This window comes from Martes martes, assembly GCF_963455335.1.
Source record: "Martes martes genome assembly, chromosome: 12".
NCBI lineage: Eukaryota > Metazoa > Chordata > Mammalia > Carnivora > Mustelidae > Martes > Martes martes.
In genome coordinates, this window is record NC_137900.1 from 90,144,974 (window position 1) to 90,164,800 (window position 19,827).

Genomic DNA, 19,827 nt, shown 5'->3' on the forward strand with positions numbered 1-19,827 from the left:
CCGGGCGCCCCACGGCCTGTCAGGCTGACACCTGAGATTAAGCACCTTTGCGGCGCTGCTCAAGTTGAGGGCCTCGAGACCGTCGCTGAAAGTGAACTCTGAATCCAGCGACCCGCGTCTCTAGAAGAGGAAGGGGAGGGCGACTCAGACACACCGAGGAAAAGGCCGCGTGGCCACATGCCCACAGCCACCAGAAGGGAGCCACGAAGACCATCGGCCGCCAAGAGGATCTCGCCCTGGGAGCTTCCAGAAGGAACCAACCCAGCCGGCCCCTTGCTTGCAGATCTCTGGCCTCCCGGGGACCGCAAGGGGATACAGTTTTGTTGTTCCGCAGTCACCCAGTCTGTGGTCATTTGTGACAGCAGCCCGAGGACACACACATGTGCCTTCTTGTGTTTTTAGGCGGATTTCTGTCCCCACAGAGCACACGAAGCTCCTGGTGGGATCTCCCGAGAGGCCTTCCAGATCTTCGCAGAATTCGGCCAAACACTGAAGACTCATTCAGCCGATACCGCCAATTTGGAAATAGATCTGCGGGGGCGCCTGGGTGGCTCAGTCGGTAAAGCATCTGCCTTCAGCTCGGGGTCATGATCTCAGGCTTCTGGAATCGAGCCCCGCCTCGGGCTCCCTGCTCAGCAGGGAATCTGCTTCTCTCTCTCCCCCTCAGACCCTCCTCCCCACATATGCTCTCTCTCTCTGTCTCAAATAAGTAAAAAAATGAAATCTTTTTTTAAAAAAAGTTCCAAGAAACTCAGTGACTTAAAAGGACGGAAATGCAGTCTTTCACAGTTCTGGAGGTCACAAGTCCAAAACCAAGGAGCTGGCAGAGTGGCGTTCCACGTCACAGCACCCAGGAGAGACTGTTCCTTGTCCCCTCGGCTCCCGGTGAGGCCAGCATTCCTTGGCTTGTGGCCACACGGCTCCCACCTCTGCCTTGACCCCGCTTCCTCTTCTCCAGGTGCCTGTAAATCGCCCTCGGCCTCTCACTTACAAAGATACATGTCATCGCATTTAGGGTTTACCTGGATAATCCTGGATAATCTCCCCACCTCTGGATCGGCAACCACATCACAGTGGCAGAGAAGGGGCCCTTTTCCCTATAAGCTAACGCTCAGAACTCCCAGGAATTGGGAGTTGGTATCTGTGGGATATTATTCAGCCTACCCTAATAATCTGTTTTATTTAATCCAAGTATGATTTTAACATGTAGCTAATATTTTAAAATTATGAATAAGAGGTTTTACTTTTTTTCATATTAAGTCTTCTTCTTTTTTTTTTTTTTAAGATCTTATTTATTTGACACAGAGAGACAAAGTGAGAGAGGGAACATAAGCGGGGGGATTGGGAGAGGCAGAAGCAGGCTTCCCACCGAGCAGGGAGCCTGATGTGGGGCTCGATCCCAGAACTCTGGGACCATGACCTCAGCCAAAGGCAGATGCCCAAGGACTGAGCTACCCAGTCAGTCCTCATATAAAGTCTTTAAAAATCAGTGTGAGTTTTGCAGGCCTGGAGCTTCTCAGTTTGGACTGAGCACATTGGGGGAGCTCAAGGCCCACATCTGGCCATGGCTGCCACCGTGGCCTGTGCCGCTTCCCATAAAGAGACGGACTAATGTCATTTACCTCTTGCTGTGCGGTAAAGTCTTGTAGAACCTTCTGGGTTTTTATCTCTTTAAGACACATGACACAAAGGTCACAGATGCGATTAGAACCTCGGATGAAAGGCATACACGTTTCAGTTCCGATCCCATGGCCTGTGAATCAAGATGTCAGAGCTGTCCTTGAGGTATGTGCCCAAATCGTGGGCTGATTCCGAGCAAGCTGGACTTAAAGGTCAAGTCGGCAAAGCCCAATTTATTATGAAAGAACAGGAAAACTCCTCTTCCCATCTGTGATAGTAATGCCGACCTCGGGGTTGAGTTTTACAGTTTGAAAAGCACTGATTTTTTTTCTATGACCGGCTCATATGATGAATCTCCTTATCCCACAGTAACCAAGGCCTCCAGAGACCAAGTAACCTGCCCCCCATGGCTGGGCAGCTGGGCAGCAGGGAGGAGCACAAGCCCCAAACCAGTGCCTGCTCACTGTCGGGTACCACTGCCTCCTAACTGAGCACCACACTTGGGCTCTCCAAGCCTCGCTTTCTCCGTCTCTAAAATGGGCGTGATGATCTTCCTTCGAGGATTCCTGAGATAAGCCAGGTGACGCGTGGATTCGTGCTGGGCATTCAGTGTAAGTTATGACTGCCGCTGTTGTTTTAACAACTGAGGTCAGCCACGCCTGTTTTGAGCCCAGGGGCTGGAGATGCATATGTGAAGGTCCATCCCCACCCCTGCTCCATAGACTTTCAATCCAGGACGGGTGGAGACAGGTTAAAAAAAACTAATTACCCCACAGCAGGATAAGGATCATAATGATGTATGTGTGTCAGGTGAGAAAGTACAGAGGACAAAGTGGGGTGGGGTGGGGGTGTTGTTGGGTTCCGCCGGGGAACCCGATGAGCTGGTTGGAAGCCAGAGGGGTGTTGTAGGGGACAAGGCCTGGAATAGGAGCCCTGCCTGAGCCCCTGTACCCCCCCACCCAAACACCCCGCCCCACAACAGACACACCTCCGCCAAGGAAGCAGGCCCCCGGCAATTCCTGGGTCTGACCACTGCGGGCTCAGCTGATTGGACCGTGGCGAGCACCCGACTCCAGGCAGCCAATGGGAGGCGAGGCAGCAATCAATGAATGCAACAGCCCGAGAGCTACGCCCGAGCAGGTGCTCCTCAGGTGTGAACAGAAGATACCCAGGGGGCGCTGGAAAGGTGGGCGGGGGCAGAGGCTGAGCTCAGCGCCCCGGGGCGGGGGTGCTGGCGGGGCTTTGAGTCGCAGGAGAGCCTTGACAAATAAACCCATCCGTGAATCCGCTTCCGGTCCTGGCCCGTGCTGGGGTCCCCACCTTGTGTTCCGCAGCCCGCTCAAGAGGTTTCCCTTGCACCACGAGCATCCTTGCCGTGAGCCCCTCCATACCAGAGTCCTCAGAGCGGCTCTGCCCTGCTGACAGCGAAAGGAGCCAGCTACCCTTAGCCGGAGCTGGTTGGCTCAGGGCCATCTCCTGCTCTTTGGGCGCTGGGGTCCGCCCAAAGCCAAGGCCCTGCCGAAGGCCGTTTGGGATCCCGCTTGTTTTTTGGGTACAGGAGGGTAAGAAGACATTTTCTGTGCAAGCCTCTGCTTCCCTGTCCAGTGCCTCCAGCCCTAACTCCACCCCCACAAAGGCCTCCCTGCCTTGTCCTAAGAGCGAGGCCCTCCCTGGCACGGAAGAACACAATATTGACCCAGATGGGCCCCCTCGCAGCCAGCAACCCCCTCCGCACTGCGCGTTTCCTGCCAGACTCTTCTTTGGGCACAACTCTGACTACAAGGACCCATCAGAGGCCTCTGGGGTGGGGGTCGGGTGGGGGTTGTCCCTGCAGAGTATGTCAGAGGCAGGAGCTCAGGGAAGCTGGGAGGGGGCCCGACGGCCAGGGCTGAGCAGACACAAACTTGTCTAAGACCAACATAGGACCTGGCGAAAGAGAACAGGTTTTTCCCTCCTGGACCGGACAGCTGCGAGATAGAGCTTCAGCTGGGCAGTGATAAAATAACAATCATCATGTAACCAAATTAACGATACTACCGGAATTGATCCCTGCCAGACCCTGTGCCTCGTGCTTTATACGTGTTAGCTCAGTGTCTTCTTGTAGCCTGCCTTGGGGGGGGGTGGGTCTGTTATTATCCCCATCTTCAAGATGAGGACACTGAGGTTCAGAGGGGTGAATCCACTTCTGTGTTCAACCGTAGAGCCATAGACACATACATGGTGGGTGCAGGTGAAGAAGACCCTTCAGGGAGCCCAGAGGAGGAGGACTTGACTGGGAGGGGGCCGCTGCCCAGAGCAGGCGTGGAGAGCCCTTGGGCTGATCTCCCCTGGGCCAGGCTGGATGCTCTGACCTCCCCCAGGGCCGCCTGGTTTCGGTCTGGACTGTCCATCTTGAGCCCTGTAATCGAGGGCTCCGCCCAGAGCCCTGGGCTGGAGTTGGGGGGGGGGGGGTGTGCTCCCGAATTGTCCTGAAATTGGATTCTGGAAAGGACCCGGTAGGTCCCTTGCTGTCCCCACCGCCCCCAGCACAAGCTGCAGCCAGGAACCCGGGTAACTGAGTTTGGCGTTCCTGGGAGGCCCTGACTCTCCTATCCCACCCTGGGCACAGTGGATTTGGGCCTCCGAATTGCACTTGCACAACATTATCCTGGAGGGGACAAAAAAAAAATGCTTCCTCCTCCTGGCTGGAACGCCAAATTTGCACCTAGCTTTCAGTCACTCCCCAGCTCTGCGTGGACTGAACCACACACCTGAGCCTGTGAAAAGGGCAGGCTTGGGACCACAATGCCAAGGGTGAGTCCTCGTGGGAACGAGGGACGTGCGAGGTCCCAGCACGGCCATTTCTGAAGGTTCTAGAATGAAAGCGGGAGACTGGAGTGCCCAGCAGAGGTGCTTTTCTGGCTTCTTCATACCTTCAACCCCTGAACCCCAAGCACCCTAGGGTGCCAGGCCCAGGGCTGGGTGCCAGGGACACGAGATTCAGGTCGGAGGCACCCTGACCTTGGCAGTGGTCTGGAGCTGTCTTCCCTGTGACCATTCTCCAACCCCGTCTCCACCCCATGACCTCTCTCCAACCCAGGCCTGGGTTTCTGCTGGGCCAGCATCAGCCCTCCTCCCTCCTGCCTCTTACCCTGTTCCCGGGCACTGCCGCCTGAGCTCATCGGTGATGGCTTCAGAGACGTCACACCCAAGGCCTTGGCCAGCTGGAGATCCGAGGAACTTCAGGCTCTTGCCTTCCCCTCCCTCTCTCTCTACCATGACTCAGGCAGGGACAAGGCCCAGGCTGTGGTCAGACTTTCTTTTTTGATGCAACCGCTTTCTTCATTCAGACCACAGCCCCCCACCCCGGGCGGCCCCCCTCGCCTCCCTCTCAGCCCTCTGACGTCTGTCTGCCCACATGCTGGGCAGACAGAGATCCTCACCTCTGCTGAGGTCAAGGCCAGTCTTCTGTCCTGGCTCCGGCTGCTCAAGGAGAGGGGATCAGTGAGGAGGCCGGTGCCGTCGTCCCGAGGAGAGGGGATGGGGCCCGAGAACTGGAACAGAGCTGGCAGGCCTCGGGGGCAGCCTGGCTGTCGGTTTGGAGACGGAAGAAGTGTGAAAACAAGAACGCCAGGGGCAGTCGGACTAGTGGTTTCCTCTGGGCAGAGGGCGGTACTGAGTGGGACGGACAGGAGGGAACTTCTTGGATGCTGAGAAATTTCTGTCTCCATCTGGGTGGATTTCGTTAAAAAGAGAAAGAAGGAAGGAAGGAGGGAGAAAGAAGGAAGGAAGGAATGAAGGGAGGGAGGAAAGAAAGAAAGAAAGGGAAAGAAAGAAAGAAAGAAAGAGGGAAAGGAAGGAAGGAAGGAAGGAAGAAAATCCCAATGGCCTAGATCTGCCTCAAGTAACTGAGTAGGTTGGGACTCTGTTTACTGCGGTGGGAAGCCTGGAAGAAACGCTGACTTGGAAGAAAAGATCAAGCATTCTGTTCTGTGTTTAACCAATGCCTGGACATCTAAATTGTTCCCAGTGCATTCCCCAAGATACACAATGCCAAGACGAGCATCTGTGCGCATTCAGATGAATTCCTACAAGTAGTTTTTCTGGATCGGAGTGTGTCCCGAAGACTTTGACTTCCCATTGCCAATAAGATTGTCTCCATTGGCATTCCTACCAGTGTTCATTCACGGGTTCGTCCACTCCTTCTGTGAGTGCCAACTCTGTGCCAGGCCCTGTCCCAGGTCCTGGAGATATGGTGGCAAAGGAAACAGGGAGATTGCCACCACCCCCTCCCTGGAACGCCCAGTGTGGGATGGGGATCCATTCAACCTTGAAGGGGTTCACACACTGAAAATGCTTGCCCACGACCTTGGCCTGAAACCAGTGACCAGCTGTTTATAGTGGTTTTTCTTCTATAGCTGGAAAAAGATATATTAGCGAGCCAGAGCTGAAGGAGCTGAGCAGAGCAGGTTGGCGGGGGAAGTGTGCACTGAAGGAAAGAGCACAGAATGTGCAAAGGTCCTGCACTGAGGGGTATAGGGGCAGGGAAACAGGGCCAGGCAAGACATTGAGCTTTATCCCCAGAGCAATGGGAACCAGGAAGGGATTATCAGCAGCCAAGGGACTTGGATTTTTTTTTTATCTTTTAAAAAAAATTTTTTTTTTTTACTTATTTACTTGACAGACAGAGATCACAAGTAGGCAGAGAGGCAGGCAGAGACAGAGAGAGGAGGAAGCAGGCTCCCCATTGAGCAGAGAGCCCGATGCGGGGCTCGATCCAAGGACCCTGGGATCAGGACCTGAGCCGAAGGCAGAGGCTTTAACCCACTGAGCCACCCAGGCGCCCCGGGACTTGGATTTTTATAAAAGATCACCTGACTGCATTAGAGGGAGGGCTGGAAGGGATGGGGGTGGGGAGGAGTTGAAAGTCTGTTGAATAAGTTAGTTGCTATCTGGTCCATAAAATTTGCATTTAGGTCCCCCACACTTGCCACTAACAAACGGCAGCTCATGCACAAAAGACGCATGGCTTTTAGGCAGCAAAATTAATGTGATCCTAGGTTATATTGGCAGAGGTTCACTATCAAGACACGGAGATATGGGGGCACCTGGGTGGCTCAGTGGGTTGAAAGCCTCTGCCTTTGGCTCAGGTCATGATCTCAGGGTCCTGGGATTGAGCCCTGCATCGGGCTCTCTGCGCAGCGGGGAGCCTGCTTCCTCCTCTCTCTCTGCCTGTCTCTCTGCCTACTTATGATCTCTGTCAAATAAATAAATAAAATCTTAAAAAAAAAAAAAAAGACATGGAGATATGGCCAAAACAGGGAGAAAAGGTCACATTTTTTTAAAAGTTCTAGAACAAGAGCTACAGTATCAATCCCCCCCCCCTTTTTTGTACAAACAACAGCAAACACCCACACATAGAAACAGCCATCCATTTGTAGAAGCAGAGAAAAAGTTCTAGAAGTAGGAAAAGCCAGCCAGTCACTGGGCAACTCTGGAGAGAAGGACCAGAAGGCGGGGGACTGACCATGTCTCCTTAGTTACACACTTCTGTATTGTGGGAGATTTTATTTATGTATATAGTTTTCAAAGATTTATTTATCTATTTGAGAGAGAGAGAGAGCGAGAGCTCACAAGCATGGCGGGGGGCGGGGGCGCGCTGGGCAGAGGGAGAGGGAGTCTCCAGCAGACTCCTCGCTGAGCACAGAGCCTGACCTGGGCCGCGATACCAGGGCCTGGAGATTAAAACCCAAGCAGAAACCAGCTCAACCGACCGAGCCCGCTCTGACACCCCCGGACTTTGGGAGATTTTAATCACAGGCTCATATTCCACACCATCCAATCTTGCTTTCACTTCCAGTTTAGAGGAAATAGGGGGGATGGAGGAATGCGTTCCATCACACGGAGAGACCCACCTAGAGGGTGGGTCTTTCCCTGGAGCACCCGGCCCCATCTCTCCAACAGGTCACTGTCACAAAAAGGTACACTAGCTTAGAACCCTGAAGACATACAATCAGAGGACTTGAACAAACCAGCCATGGAAAACAGGGTGGGCTTAACCGGGAAATCTTAAATAAAATCTTGCTTTAGGTAAGGTGAGAATTATCTGAAATGGAAACCTGGAAGTCACTGGCAGATTAAAGCAGGTCCTAAAAAAAAAAAAAAAAAAAAAAAAAGGCAGGTCCTCAAACAGTCTGTTTGGTTTGGTCCCCCAAATGAAATCCCACCAAGATCATTAAATGGGCCCCTCCGGACACAGCGGACATTCTCCTAGAAAAGCCACAGCGCGTTCTCATCCGGTGATCCTGCCGCGTGGGGTCTCCGCTGTCGGGGAAAACAAAGCCCTAGGCTGGGTCAGCCCCTGGCCGGTGAAAGATCTGGAAGGCTGGTATCTGAACAGCTCTGATGTCTGGGTGGAGGGGATGTGACACTCCTGTTTGGTTTTGCTTGTTTGTCTTTTCTCATTTTCTTCACGCACGTGTCCTGTTTCTGTGATTTAAAACACATATTTGAAAGTATACACATACATTATGGTGCTTTTGATTTTAGTTTTGAAAGCTCTCAAGTCAAAGGTTCCTCGCCTCCGCGGGTAGACCCTTCTCTCCGTTGTTTGGGGTCTTTCAAAACACCTGTGTGCGGTCTCAGGTGGAGGAGCGATGCCCTCCCCAACCCCCAGGAAACCGCGCGGGGAGGCGGGGGCCCAAGCCCTGCGTCCCGGAACCGCGCGCCCCGGAACCGTGCGCCTTGGGGTCCTGAGTCTTGGCTTCGCCCCAGCGGTGCCACCGGATTGTGCATTTGGTTTGGTCAGAGCCGACCAGAGGGGGTCCAAATCCCGGCTCCCGCACTCTCAAGCAGGAGGACTTGGAGCAAGGCATTGAGGCCTTTTTTCCATCCACCACACCGAGGGGATGGCAGTCCAGCCTTCTGATAAGGACATTACGTCCCATCTCTCCCCTATGATCGTGGGCGGCTGCCCCCACCAGGCTGTTCTGAGGGTTCCCGGAGAAGCCCTGTGCGTCGTCCTTCCCTCAGGCGCCTGACCGCCTCGAGTTCTCACACAGGCTAGCAATTTTCATTAATTTTGGTTCAATTCCAAATCTGGCTTCCATGACAACCAAATGCAAGGCTTAGTCCTTCATTAGATCTTGGATTTAAAAACAAAACAAAACAAAACAAAACAAAAAACCTCTCTCAAGGACAGTATTGGGGGAATTGGGGGAATTTGAATGTGGGCTGTGTAATTGATAATATTGTTATATTGAAAGTAAACCGTGTAAGGTAGCGGTTTGTGGTTTACAGGCCTTGTCCTTACCCGTAGGAAATACGCCATGAAGGGTTTACGGTTCGGGTTTACTGATGTCCGCAAAGGGCTTTCAAATGGATCAGCAAAAGGGGAAGAGAGGTGGCCCAATGAGAGTGCGATCACGTTGGGTGGATCCGTGGGAGAGACATGTAGCGTTCGTCGTAGTAGTCTTTCCATTTCTCTGTAGGTTCAGTTGTTTGTTTGTTTGTTTGTTTGTTTTTAGAGAGAGAGGGCGCGCGCGCGAGAGAGCATGCACACGAAAGGGGCGAAGGTCAGTGGGACAACCAGACGCAGGGCTGAGTGGGGAGCCCTATCTGGGACTCGATCCTGGGACTCTGGGATCATGACCTGAGCCCAAAGGCAGATGCTTAACCAACGGAGCCACCAGGCATCCAGTTCAGATTTTTCCCCCCCAAATAAAATGCTACCAATTTTCTAAGCAGGAGGCTCGCGTTTTCTCGTTGCATTAGGGACCGGGCTGGGGACTGTTCTCGCCCTTCCCTCTCTTTCCCCTATATCGCCCCCCACCTGGGCCACACGGTTGGGTGTTAACACACGCGGTGGGCTCGCCTGGGAACCTTGGCATTCTTCTTAATGCTGTCTCCAGGGAGAACTGCCACGAGCACGCTTCTAGAACCACCTAACCCCACCAACCTTGCTGAGCCAGAGCAGCCCGGACGTTGGTTCAAGATCACGTCTATTTGGTCATTGCTGGCCACTGCCCTCCAGACTTCACCAGGAGACGTTCTGAACAATGTTCCCATGCAAAGGCCCTCATTCTTTGACCAGAATAATAAATAACTACACCTAACTTAGATGGATCTCACTGAACCAACTTCAGTTAGTCCCGAGTCATGTTTCCATATATGAAAGGATGGTCACAGTACCCTTGGAGAATCCGTGAAAATGACAGAGCTTCTCCCATAAAAACCACACACACTCATTGCGCACGTCATGTCAGGACGCTGACAGGACGTGTGAAGTCCACTCCCCAGCCCTAGGTAAAAGTGTGACAGGCAAGACAGAAATGGGACACAAACTAAATCTTCTTATAATGGAATAAGAGTCACCAATAAAGGGGAGTAGTCATGACCATGAAAATATGGTGCTCAGGAAAAGAAGCCGGACGCAAGAGACCATATGTTACTGACCTATTTATGCGAAATACCCAGAAAAGGCAAAGCTGCGGAGACAGAAAGTATATTTGTGGTTGCCTGGGTTGGGGACAGGAAATAACGGTAAACACGTGGGAGGCATACGGAGAGGAGGAGTTGGTTTAAAGCTGATGAGTGGTGATGGTTGCATAACTTGGTACACGTATCAAAAAAATCACTGAGTTGCACATCTGAAAAGAGTGGGCTACGTGGTTTGCGAATATGGTCGATAACGTTATTTGAAAATGTCACTGGGCCAAAACAGATTGACTAATAGTGTTCTGTTTTGTTTCAGAGACTTACTTTGGACAGGCCTGCCCACCTCTGGTGGAATCATGGGGAGTCCTCATGACTCGGACTCGTGATCTTATCCCTGACCTCACACCCTTTGTCCCCAAACCCTCACATATTTGTTCTGCCCTGACTGGGCCGTGCATCCCTGCGGGGGCAGAACATCCCTGCGGGAGTGTCTGTCTTACCACCGTGTCCCTGGGCCTACACAGGAAGCTGGCCTCTTAACACTTGTCTAAGGAGTGAAAAAAGCAAATAATTGTGCCCCCCCCCACCTTAGGGGTTTCCAGCTGCTCCTTTTACACATTCATCACAAACCCAACGACTCTCCTTCCCCATGGCTGGGTGCTTGGGACTATCTTCCTCCCTCGGGAGAGCATTAAACTTTGTTCTCTGTGTTGCTGGCTTGACTTCCCATCTTCCCTCCCTGGAATTACTCACTTTATTATTTTTTTTTAAAGATTTTATTTATTTATTTGACAGAGAGAGATCACAAGCAGGCAGAGGCAGGCAGAGAGAGAGGGGGAAACAGGCTTCCCGCTGAGCAGAGAGCCTGATGCTGGGCTCGATCCCAGGACCCTGAGATCAGGACCTGAGCCGATGGCAGCAGCTCAACCCACTGAGCCACCCAGGCACCCCTGGAATTACTCACTTTAGAGTGATTTGGGTTTTAGCACCTAATGTTTCTTCCATTTGGCAAAGGCCTATGTGCCAGGGGCTCCATGTGTGTGACCTCATTTAACCTCGTAACAGTCCAGAGTAGGCACTATTACTATCCCAGTTGGCAGATCAGAAAACTGAGGCCCAGAGAGGTTGAGATATTCCCCCGAGATCACACTGCTGGTCAGAAGCAGGGTCTTTATGCCGAAGTCCAGACGCTTGAGACGAAAAACAGATCATTCCACCTTCCAGAGGGTAATACACCTCCGGGTCACTCAGTGGACAGGAGTGAAATGCGATCAGTCAGACGTGGGGGTAGGACCTGGACCCCTGTTAATGCCCAAGAAATGCGTCTTAGATAATTTCGAGGATTAAGAAATAGATGCTTCATCAACACCATGGAATGGGATTGCTGCGTCAGCGAGGGGTCCTTTTGTTTCCCGGGCGTTGCTTTCTACCTCTATCCGCCTCTCCTGCTCTCAGATACATTCTCTGCCTCTGCCTCTGACATGCAAAAACAAACAAACAAACAAACAAACACCACCAAGCTTCTCCCTTGGTTCGAGTTACTGGCGCCATCTAGTGGTTAAAATTGGGAACTACATCAGCCTCCTTCTGAAGAGCCTCCAGGTGAGGCAAGGTTTGGGGAAACCAATGCCTTCGAGCCCCTCCCTCGTGGACAAAAATACAACCTTCTTCGGGCTACCAGATTCTCCAGATGTGTTCAAGCTACCTCCTGGAGGCCACTTGAACTCTCATATTTAATTGTAAACTATTTCATCGAAGGAAATAACATTTTGCTATAGTAGTCCCTTTAGCTCTCTGTATCTTTAATAAAACGAAAGCTCCAAGCCCCATTCCTTTGGCCTTCCGCCCCCAAAGTCATCTCCGTGCTGAAACTGGAATGCATCAATTCCTTGCCACGTTTTGTTTTTAACTTTAAACGTGTATGTATCCATAAACAACGTGTAGCACATACGTATTTTTTATTACAATTTTTATTTTAATTTCAGTGAGTTAACACACTGAAATTAAAATAAAAATTGTAATAAAAAATTATATTAGTTTCAGGAGTCTAACACGCTGACTCAACAATTCTATACGTTACTCTGTGCTCATCATGATAAATACACTCTTTGATCCCCACCAGCTGTTTCACCCACCCCCACCCACCTCTCCTCTGTGATCAGCAGTTTTCTCTATAGTTAAGAGTCTCTTTCTTGGTTTGTCCCCCTCTCTCTTTTTTTCCTTTTCTTGTTCCATTTTGTTTCGTTTCTTAAATCCCACATATGAGTGAAATCATATGGTATTTATCTTTCTCGGACTTATTTCGCTTAACATAATACTGTCTAGAGCCATCCATGTTGTTGCAAATGGCAAGATTTCATTCTTTTTTATGGCTGCATAACACTCCACCGTGTGTGTGTGTGTGTGTGTGTGTGTGTGTGTGTGTGACATCTTCCTTATCCATTTATCTATTGGGCTGCTTTCATAATTTCGCTATTTTAAATAATGGTGCAACAAACATAGGGGTGCCTGTATCCCTTTGAATTAGTGTTTTTATATTTCTGGGGTAAATACCTAGTAGTGTGATTACAAGATTGCAGGGATAGTTCTATTTTTAACTCTTTGAGGTCCCTTCATACTGTCTTCTGCAGTGGCTGCCCCGGTTTACGTTCCCGCCAGCACCGCATGGGGTTTCCTTTTTCTCCACATCGTTGCCAACACTTGTCATTTCTTGTGTTGTTGATTTTAGCCATTCTGACAGGTGTGAGGCCATCGCTCACTGTTTTTTTGATTTGTATTCCCCCGGTGACGGGTGATGTTGAGCATCTTTTCATATGTCTGTTGGCCACCTGGATGTCTTCTTTGGAGAAATGTCTGTTCGTGTCTTCCGCCCATTTCTAAATTGGATAATTTGGGGTTTGGGTGTTGAGTTGTATCAGTTCTTTATATATTTTGGACACTGACCTTTATCAGATATGTCATTTGCAAATATCTTCTCCCATTCTGTAGGCTGCTTTTTAGTGGTATTGATTGTTTCCTTTGCTGTGCAGACGCTTTTTATTTTGTTGTGGTCCCAGAAGTTTATTTTTGTTCTTATTTCCCTTCCTCAGGGGACATATCTAGAAAAATGGTGCTATCGCCGATGTCAGAGAAATTGTTGCCTGTGCTCTCTTCTAAGATTTATGGTTCAGGGATCAGAGGTAGGTGCACAACCCATTTGGGATTTATTCTTGTGTACGGTGTAAGAAACCGGGCCAGTCTCATTCTTTTGCATGTAGCTGTCAAGTTTTCCCAACACCATCTGTTGAACAGACTTTTTCCCGTTGCATCTTCTTTCCTCCTTTGTTGAAGATTCATTGACCACATAATTGTGGTTTTCTACTCTGCTTTATTGATCTATGTGTCTATTTTTGTGCCAGTACCACACTGTCTTGATTATAGCTTTGTACTGTAACTTGAAGTTGGAGCACATGTACGTTTTAGTAGATAAATAAATGGTGTTCCGTGCCGCATCCTTTTGCCACCTTCCACTCAACTCTGGTTGCTGAAACGTGTAGACACTCACACACATAGTTTAAGTTCATCCATTTTTACCTGCCACGTAATATTCCACTATAGGACTCTACAGTGGGAAATTAGGCTTGATTCCAACATTTAATATTACAAACGGAGCCTCAACAGACATCCTCAAATGTGTCTCCTGTGCTCATGTATGAGTTTTTCTAGAGCTGGGCTTTGTACCATGTATGCTATGAATGGGCTACAGGTGGGCAGTGGGGAAGAGCCCAGGGAAGCCAGAGCCCTGAATGCTGTCACCTCACCCAGCAGCCCCTCCACTGACCCCGGTAGGATACACTCATACGTTCATTTTCTTCACGTGCCATAACGTGAGAAAGGCTTGAAGAGTAGAATTTTTGGGTCATAGGGCACACACATCTTCAACTTTGCCAGCTATAGCCAAATTGGTCATGTTTTCGACCTTATCTCTTGAACTGACTTTGGGGGGCTTTCGCTCCCCCAAAAGATCTAGGTGACTGCCGTTTCCTGGGTATGTAGCTTAGGACTGCAGACCATCCAAACATCCATTCATTTCACAAAAACTTACTGACATCTGTGCCAGGAGTAACAAAGTCCCTATCTTTGACCTGAGAAGCTCATGTCCTTGACAGCCTCTATGAACCTGGAAAGCCAGCATGTGAATTTGCAAGCAGGGTGAAATTTGAGCCCCTCTGCCATTCTTGACAAGACACCCCCCACCTTCCCCACCAGGGGTAAAGCTCCCTCACAAGCCTGAAGGTGCAAAGAGAACAGTCACCCTTGGTCTCTTTTGAAGGGTGCGATGATTAATTTTATGTGTTAGCTGGATTAGGTCATGAAGTGCCCCTATAGTTGGTTAAACGTTATTTCTGGGTGTGTTTTCGAGGGAGTTCCTGGATGAGATTAACATTTGAATCAGTAAAGGGAGGAAAGCAGATGGCACTCCCCCAGGTATGTGAACCTCATCCAATCTATTGAGGGTCTGAGCGGAACAAAAGGCTGAGTAAGAAAGAATTCTCAGGTTGAGTGAATGAATGAAAGGACCTAGGTTTGGAACGGGGCTGAGCAGGGCTGCTGGGCAGAGGGAGAACGGTGGGGCAGACATGGGGGCCATGCTGGGGGAGACTGGGAGATCCGTACTAGAGGTGGATCTCTTTTGGGGAGCAGTCCTTTCCTCATTGGTCCATACCAGGGGATGCTGTCCTGGTCTCACCCCAGGTCACCCCAGGTCACAGCTGGCTGGGTCAGGGGCCACCTGAGCCAGGCCGGGGCAATCAAATCCCTTCCCTGGGAGTTTGGAATTGAAGTTGAGAGTGGGGAGGGAAGAAGAAGCCGTGAGTGTGTGGTCTCTGGGTGTCTGGAGCAGCACACACAAAGCCAGGTGCTGGGCAGAGAATGGGACAGATCCACAAAGGAAAGGTGATGAAAGAGAAGGAAGGGGAGAGGCGGGCACTGCGGGCCTGACTCAAGTCCCTCCCTTGATGCCCAGCTCCTGTGCACGTTAGGTGAGGTACTGTGCGTCTCCCCACGCCTGAGGATCCACTTCCTTTTGCTGCTTAAGCCAGTGCCAGTGTTTTCTTTAGCTTGAAACCCACAGTCTCTATGGATGCCATCCATTAACATCCAGCACTGGATTTGGACCTCAGCAATGTGATCCCTCTGGGCAGCGGATTTCCTCTGCCCACAGCATTCTGCTATCAAGGGGGTTGGCAGCCCTTGGGCCCAGACCCTTTCGGGAGGTCAAAGAAGGTGGCTGGGTCCCAGGAGGAGAAGAAGTCAGCTTTTAGTTAAACACTCTGAATTCTCTGCAGAGAATTCATGAGTGAACATCTGAGACTCGAGTGGAAATAAGTGATTGCTAAGGACCCATGGCCTGCAGCGGTGTGGCCGGGTTTGCGAGCCAGGCCGGTCGTTCCAGAGCCCGCCCTTGGTCCATCCTTCTGTGGTTGACTGGGGGACTGGCGGCGGCCAGGGAACAATAGTGAGGGACTAGAGCAACACGTATAAGCACGAGGAGGAGAAATCTTCTTCAGAAACCTTTCAGAAGCGTTTCAACAGTAGCAGTAGCAACACCTCGGGGCGCTTTTCAATAATATTGTATTTATAAAGAACTGTCCGTGCGGCAGCTGGTCAGACTTAGGTGACGCTGGTAGAACTTGGATGAAAAACTTTCATGGGAGGGGCCTCCGGGTGGGTCAGTCAGGTAAGTGTCCGCCTTCGGCTCAGGTCACGGTCTCAGGGTCCTGGGATTGAGCCCTGTATCGGGCTCCCCACTCAACGAAGAGTCTGCTTCTCCCTCTCCCTCTGCCCCTCCCCTGAATTTTCTTTCTCACTCGCTCTTTCTCTCTTAAATAAATAAATAGAGTCTAAAAAGAGTTTCAAGGGATTATAAGTGGGCAATGGCAATTGTTTACCTGCCATGGCACTGAGGACACTGAACTCTAATTGCTGGGATGTGCCCCACTCCCACAACCAGAGGGGAGTCCTGCGGGGCGGCACCGACTCTTTCTTGCTTACTGGAATCCCTAGGGGGCAGGCACAGTTGCCAACACGCAGGAAGACTTTGGGTCCTAGAAGATGGATGAGCACTTTCCAAAGTGAACAGAACAGACAATAGTGGTCCAGGAGTTCAAGGTTTCAAGGAGGTACATTTCCAGAAGCCTTGAATCCCACACCAACATCCCCTTTACTGGCTCCCTGGTTCCCATCGTGCACTGCACATCTGTCCGGTTGCGTTTACATCCCACGCCATGACCACATGTTCAGTCATCCCGCTGGAGCTCCCTGCTCAGTTAGGTGCCCTGACACTCATCATCTCAAGTGACCCTCAGGGCAACCCCGTAAGAAAAAGACTATTGTTACAAACATTCTACAAAGGAGGAACCTGGGTCTAGAGAGGTTCAGTAACCTGTCCAGGGTCATACACACGGTCATAGCAGAAGCAGGATTTGAACCCGGGCAGCTTGTCTCCTGTAGTAAGCATCTCAGGCACATTAGCTAACCTCTCTGGATCTCAACTCTTTCATCCATAAAATGGAGATTTCCACTGCTACTTCACAAGGTGCTTTAGAATTAACTGAGATAATGACTTCACGCACCCAGAACTTGGCATTTAGTAGAAAGCTCTTAACACACACACACACAAATACATAATGTTATTTCTAAAATGTGCAATATTCTATGAGAAGCATATCTAATCCACAGTGATTGAAAGCCAGTTTATGGCTGACAGAAGAGGGGGAATGAGGGAAGATGAGAGAGAAGGATGACAAAATGAGAGAGGAATCTTCTGGGGGTGATGGTCCCCATGGTGATGGTTTCATAGGTGTACACAGATGTTAAAACTTATCTAACTATATATTAAATATGTGCAGTTTGTTCCATGTCAACTCTAGCTCAACAAAGCTGTTTAAACACATATGTAATATTCTATAGCTGTTAAGATTTCCTAGAAACAAACTGGGTATCGTTGTGTGCAAAGTAACAAACGAGAGAAGGAAAACACCGACCATAATGCACCCCAGGAGAACCCCTCTGGATAATATAGACACTGATAAGACTTGGATGAGAACAGGGCTTAATGTAAACAATAGGCATTTTAAGTAATCTAGCTTTTGAACTTTTTTTGTTGTCAGTATTTTTTGTGACCTTGTGAAGGTCGCAGAAGTACTAAGTGATAGAGTCAGGATTCGAATGGACCTCTCTGAGGGTTGAGACCAGCAGCTCATGAGCACCCTCTAGTGCTTCCCTTCCCAGGTCTCCCCAATTTCGGGTAGGTTCACAGGCTAACAGGTAGGCTCACCTCTTCTGACAGTCAAATCCAAAGCTCCCCGGGAAACAGGTGCGGGTCAGGGGGGCGCTGTCTCTGGTCCTGAAAATCTCAGCCTGCAGGGAAACCGGAGAGCCGAGCCCTGTCTCCAGCAGAATCACACCCTTTCAAGACTTTTCTGGTCGCTCTTTCAACTTATGACAGCCTTGAGGAGTCAAGCTGGTGGTTTTGAATATTTTCAATCAACAATTTAAACACTGAAAGCAATGCTGCGTCAGAGTGATGACAGAAAGAGTAAAGGGAATGGTAGAACATGGGGGCCAGGGGTTGAGTGGAGGGTGAAGAAGGCACCCGGCTTCCAGTGACGGTGACACAGGACGGCAGCCAGCACAGGCTTGGACAATTTATGAAAACCGAACAGACAGCCTTAAGACAGAATGTGGATCTAAATGCCCAGAATCACTCCCCTTTGTAAGATTTGTAACAAAAAATTAATACGAATGGAGTAGTAGTTCTAATGAAGTGTTTACCCAAGAGCCTCATCTGAGCCAGGAAAATGGCAGAATTCACTTAGCATCAAAGTTGTCCTATGAGATTTTTGGTGCCTAACAATGTCTAAAGAAAATATGAAACTCCCTCAGCCACCGAAGGACGGTATTATAGCAATTAGTAAAAAAAGAGCCATTGGCTGTCACTACCTGCTCCCTCATCTGACTTACACAGTCTTCATTTTTCTATAGAAACCAGGTTTCTAGATCTATCTTGCAGTCCTCAGAGTACTGGAGGTTCCCATTCTAAGGCAATGTATCCTAATATACTGTAAATGGTAGAAATTTTTTGTCCATTTGAAATACATGTTCTTTTTAAAAATTTTAAATTTTCTTAAAAGAGCAAGAATGGAGCACAAAGCAGTGTGAGGATGATTATGTAGTTGGAGAGCAACTGTTGGGCTCAGCTATGTCCACCACTGGGGCTCCAATGTGTCTTTGTCCCCCAGAGAGCTCTTTGTGAGGGGGCCTGGAGGTCCTCTACTCTTGTGGCCGTCTTCCCACCCTCTATGGATTCTAGTGGCCAGCTTCATAATAAATGACCAAATGACAAGTCAGGAAATACTCACATTTTAGGGGAACAAAATGCCATAGAAATGTGTAGAACAGTATAAACTGGGGGCTACTTTGGCACAACACCCCTGCCCATGGTTAGTTGATCCAAGGTCGAGATATCTGACCCAGGTTGGGCCAATCAGATTCTCTCTCTACAAGGACAGTGCCAGAGCATGAAGGGTCCAGAGCTCCTGCCACTGTGTCCTACACACCCCACCTCTCACTCCTTTTCACAGATATGAGATAGACAACTTACCCGTTTCACATATGCTGCATTCTCTTTCGAGCATTTCTGTCCATCAAGTGCAATTTATACACTTTCACAAACCAACTTCAGTTTAGAAGAATTAAAGCTCATGTGGTTATGATTTTTACAACATCACTGATTGTCAGACAGTAGCACAGACAAAACTGCCTTTTTTTTAAACAAAAGAAACCTTTTATTTTAGATTTACAGAAAATCTGCAGATAGTACAGTGAGTTTCCATATAGCCTTCACCCAGGTTCCCCAATTATCAACATCTTAATGTCAAGGGCTCCATTCTCATGACCCAGCTACTTCCCAAAGGCCCCTCCTCCTAAAACCATCAGAGTCAGAATATGAATTTGGGGGGATGGGAACATTTAGTCTATCGTGGCATATCGGGCCCTCAGATCAGAGTTTGTGTGCTATTCTTGGATGTTAAACATGTTTATTGAGCACCTACTGTATATGTTGCACAGTTCTGAGAGCTAGAGAAACAGAACACAACAGATAAGTTCCCTCTTGAAGCCCTCAGTCCAGCACAAGAGGTGGACAATAGAAAAGGACACAAACAGGGTGATAGGGACAGTGGGCCACGAGGGGTGGAAGTGAGGTTACTTTAGATAGAGCAGGTGGGCCTCAAGCTGAGGCCTGAAAGATCTTCGCCAGGTGAGACTCCAAAGCAAGAGTCCAGGCAGAAAGAACGGGATGCTCAGGAGAGAGACGAGGCTGTGGGTTTGAGAACAAGGAAGTATGTGGGATGTGAAGGTCTGAGAGGAAGGCAGGGGCACATCAGGTAGAGCTTTGAGGTCAGAATAAAAAGGGTGGATTTTTTCTTAAGGGTTTTTGGAAGCCATGGACAGGTTGAACGCAGGAGTGACATGATCCCATTTGTCGTGAAAATGTTGGGTCCCCAATGTTGGGTCCCCCAATAATGGGTCCATGGTCAAAGGAGCGAGATTGATACCAAGCGAAGGTCAAGCAAAGCTTTAATTCGCGCCAAGCATCAAGAATGAAACCAACCGGTCGGGGCCGCCCCTTACAGAGAAGACGACCCCTCCCTGCCTCAGAGACTAACTTTTATAGAACAAAGGCCATGTGGTTGAGCCTGGCCACACAAAGGTGGCCAGTGAGATTGCAATTCACAGAGAAAGCTGCAC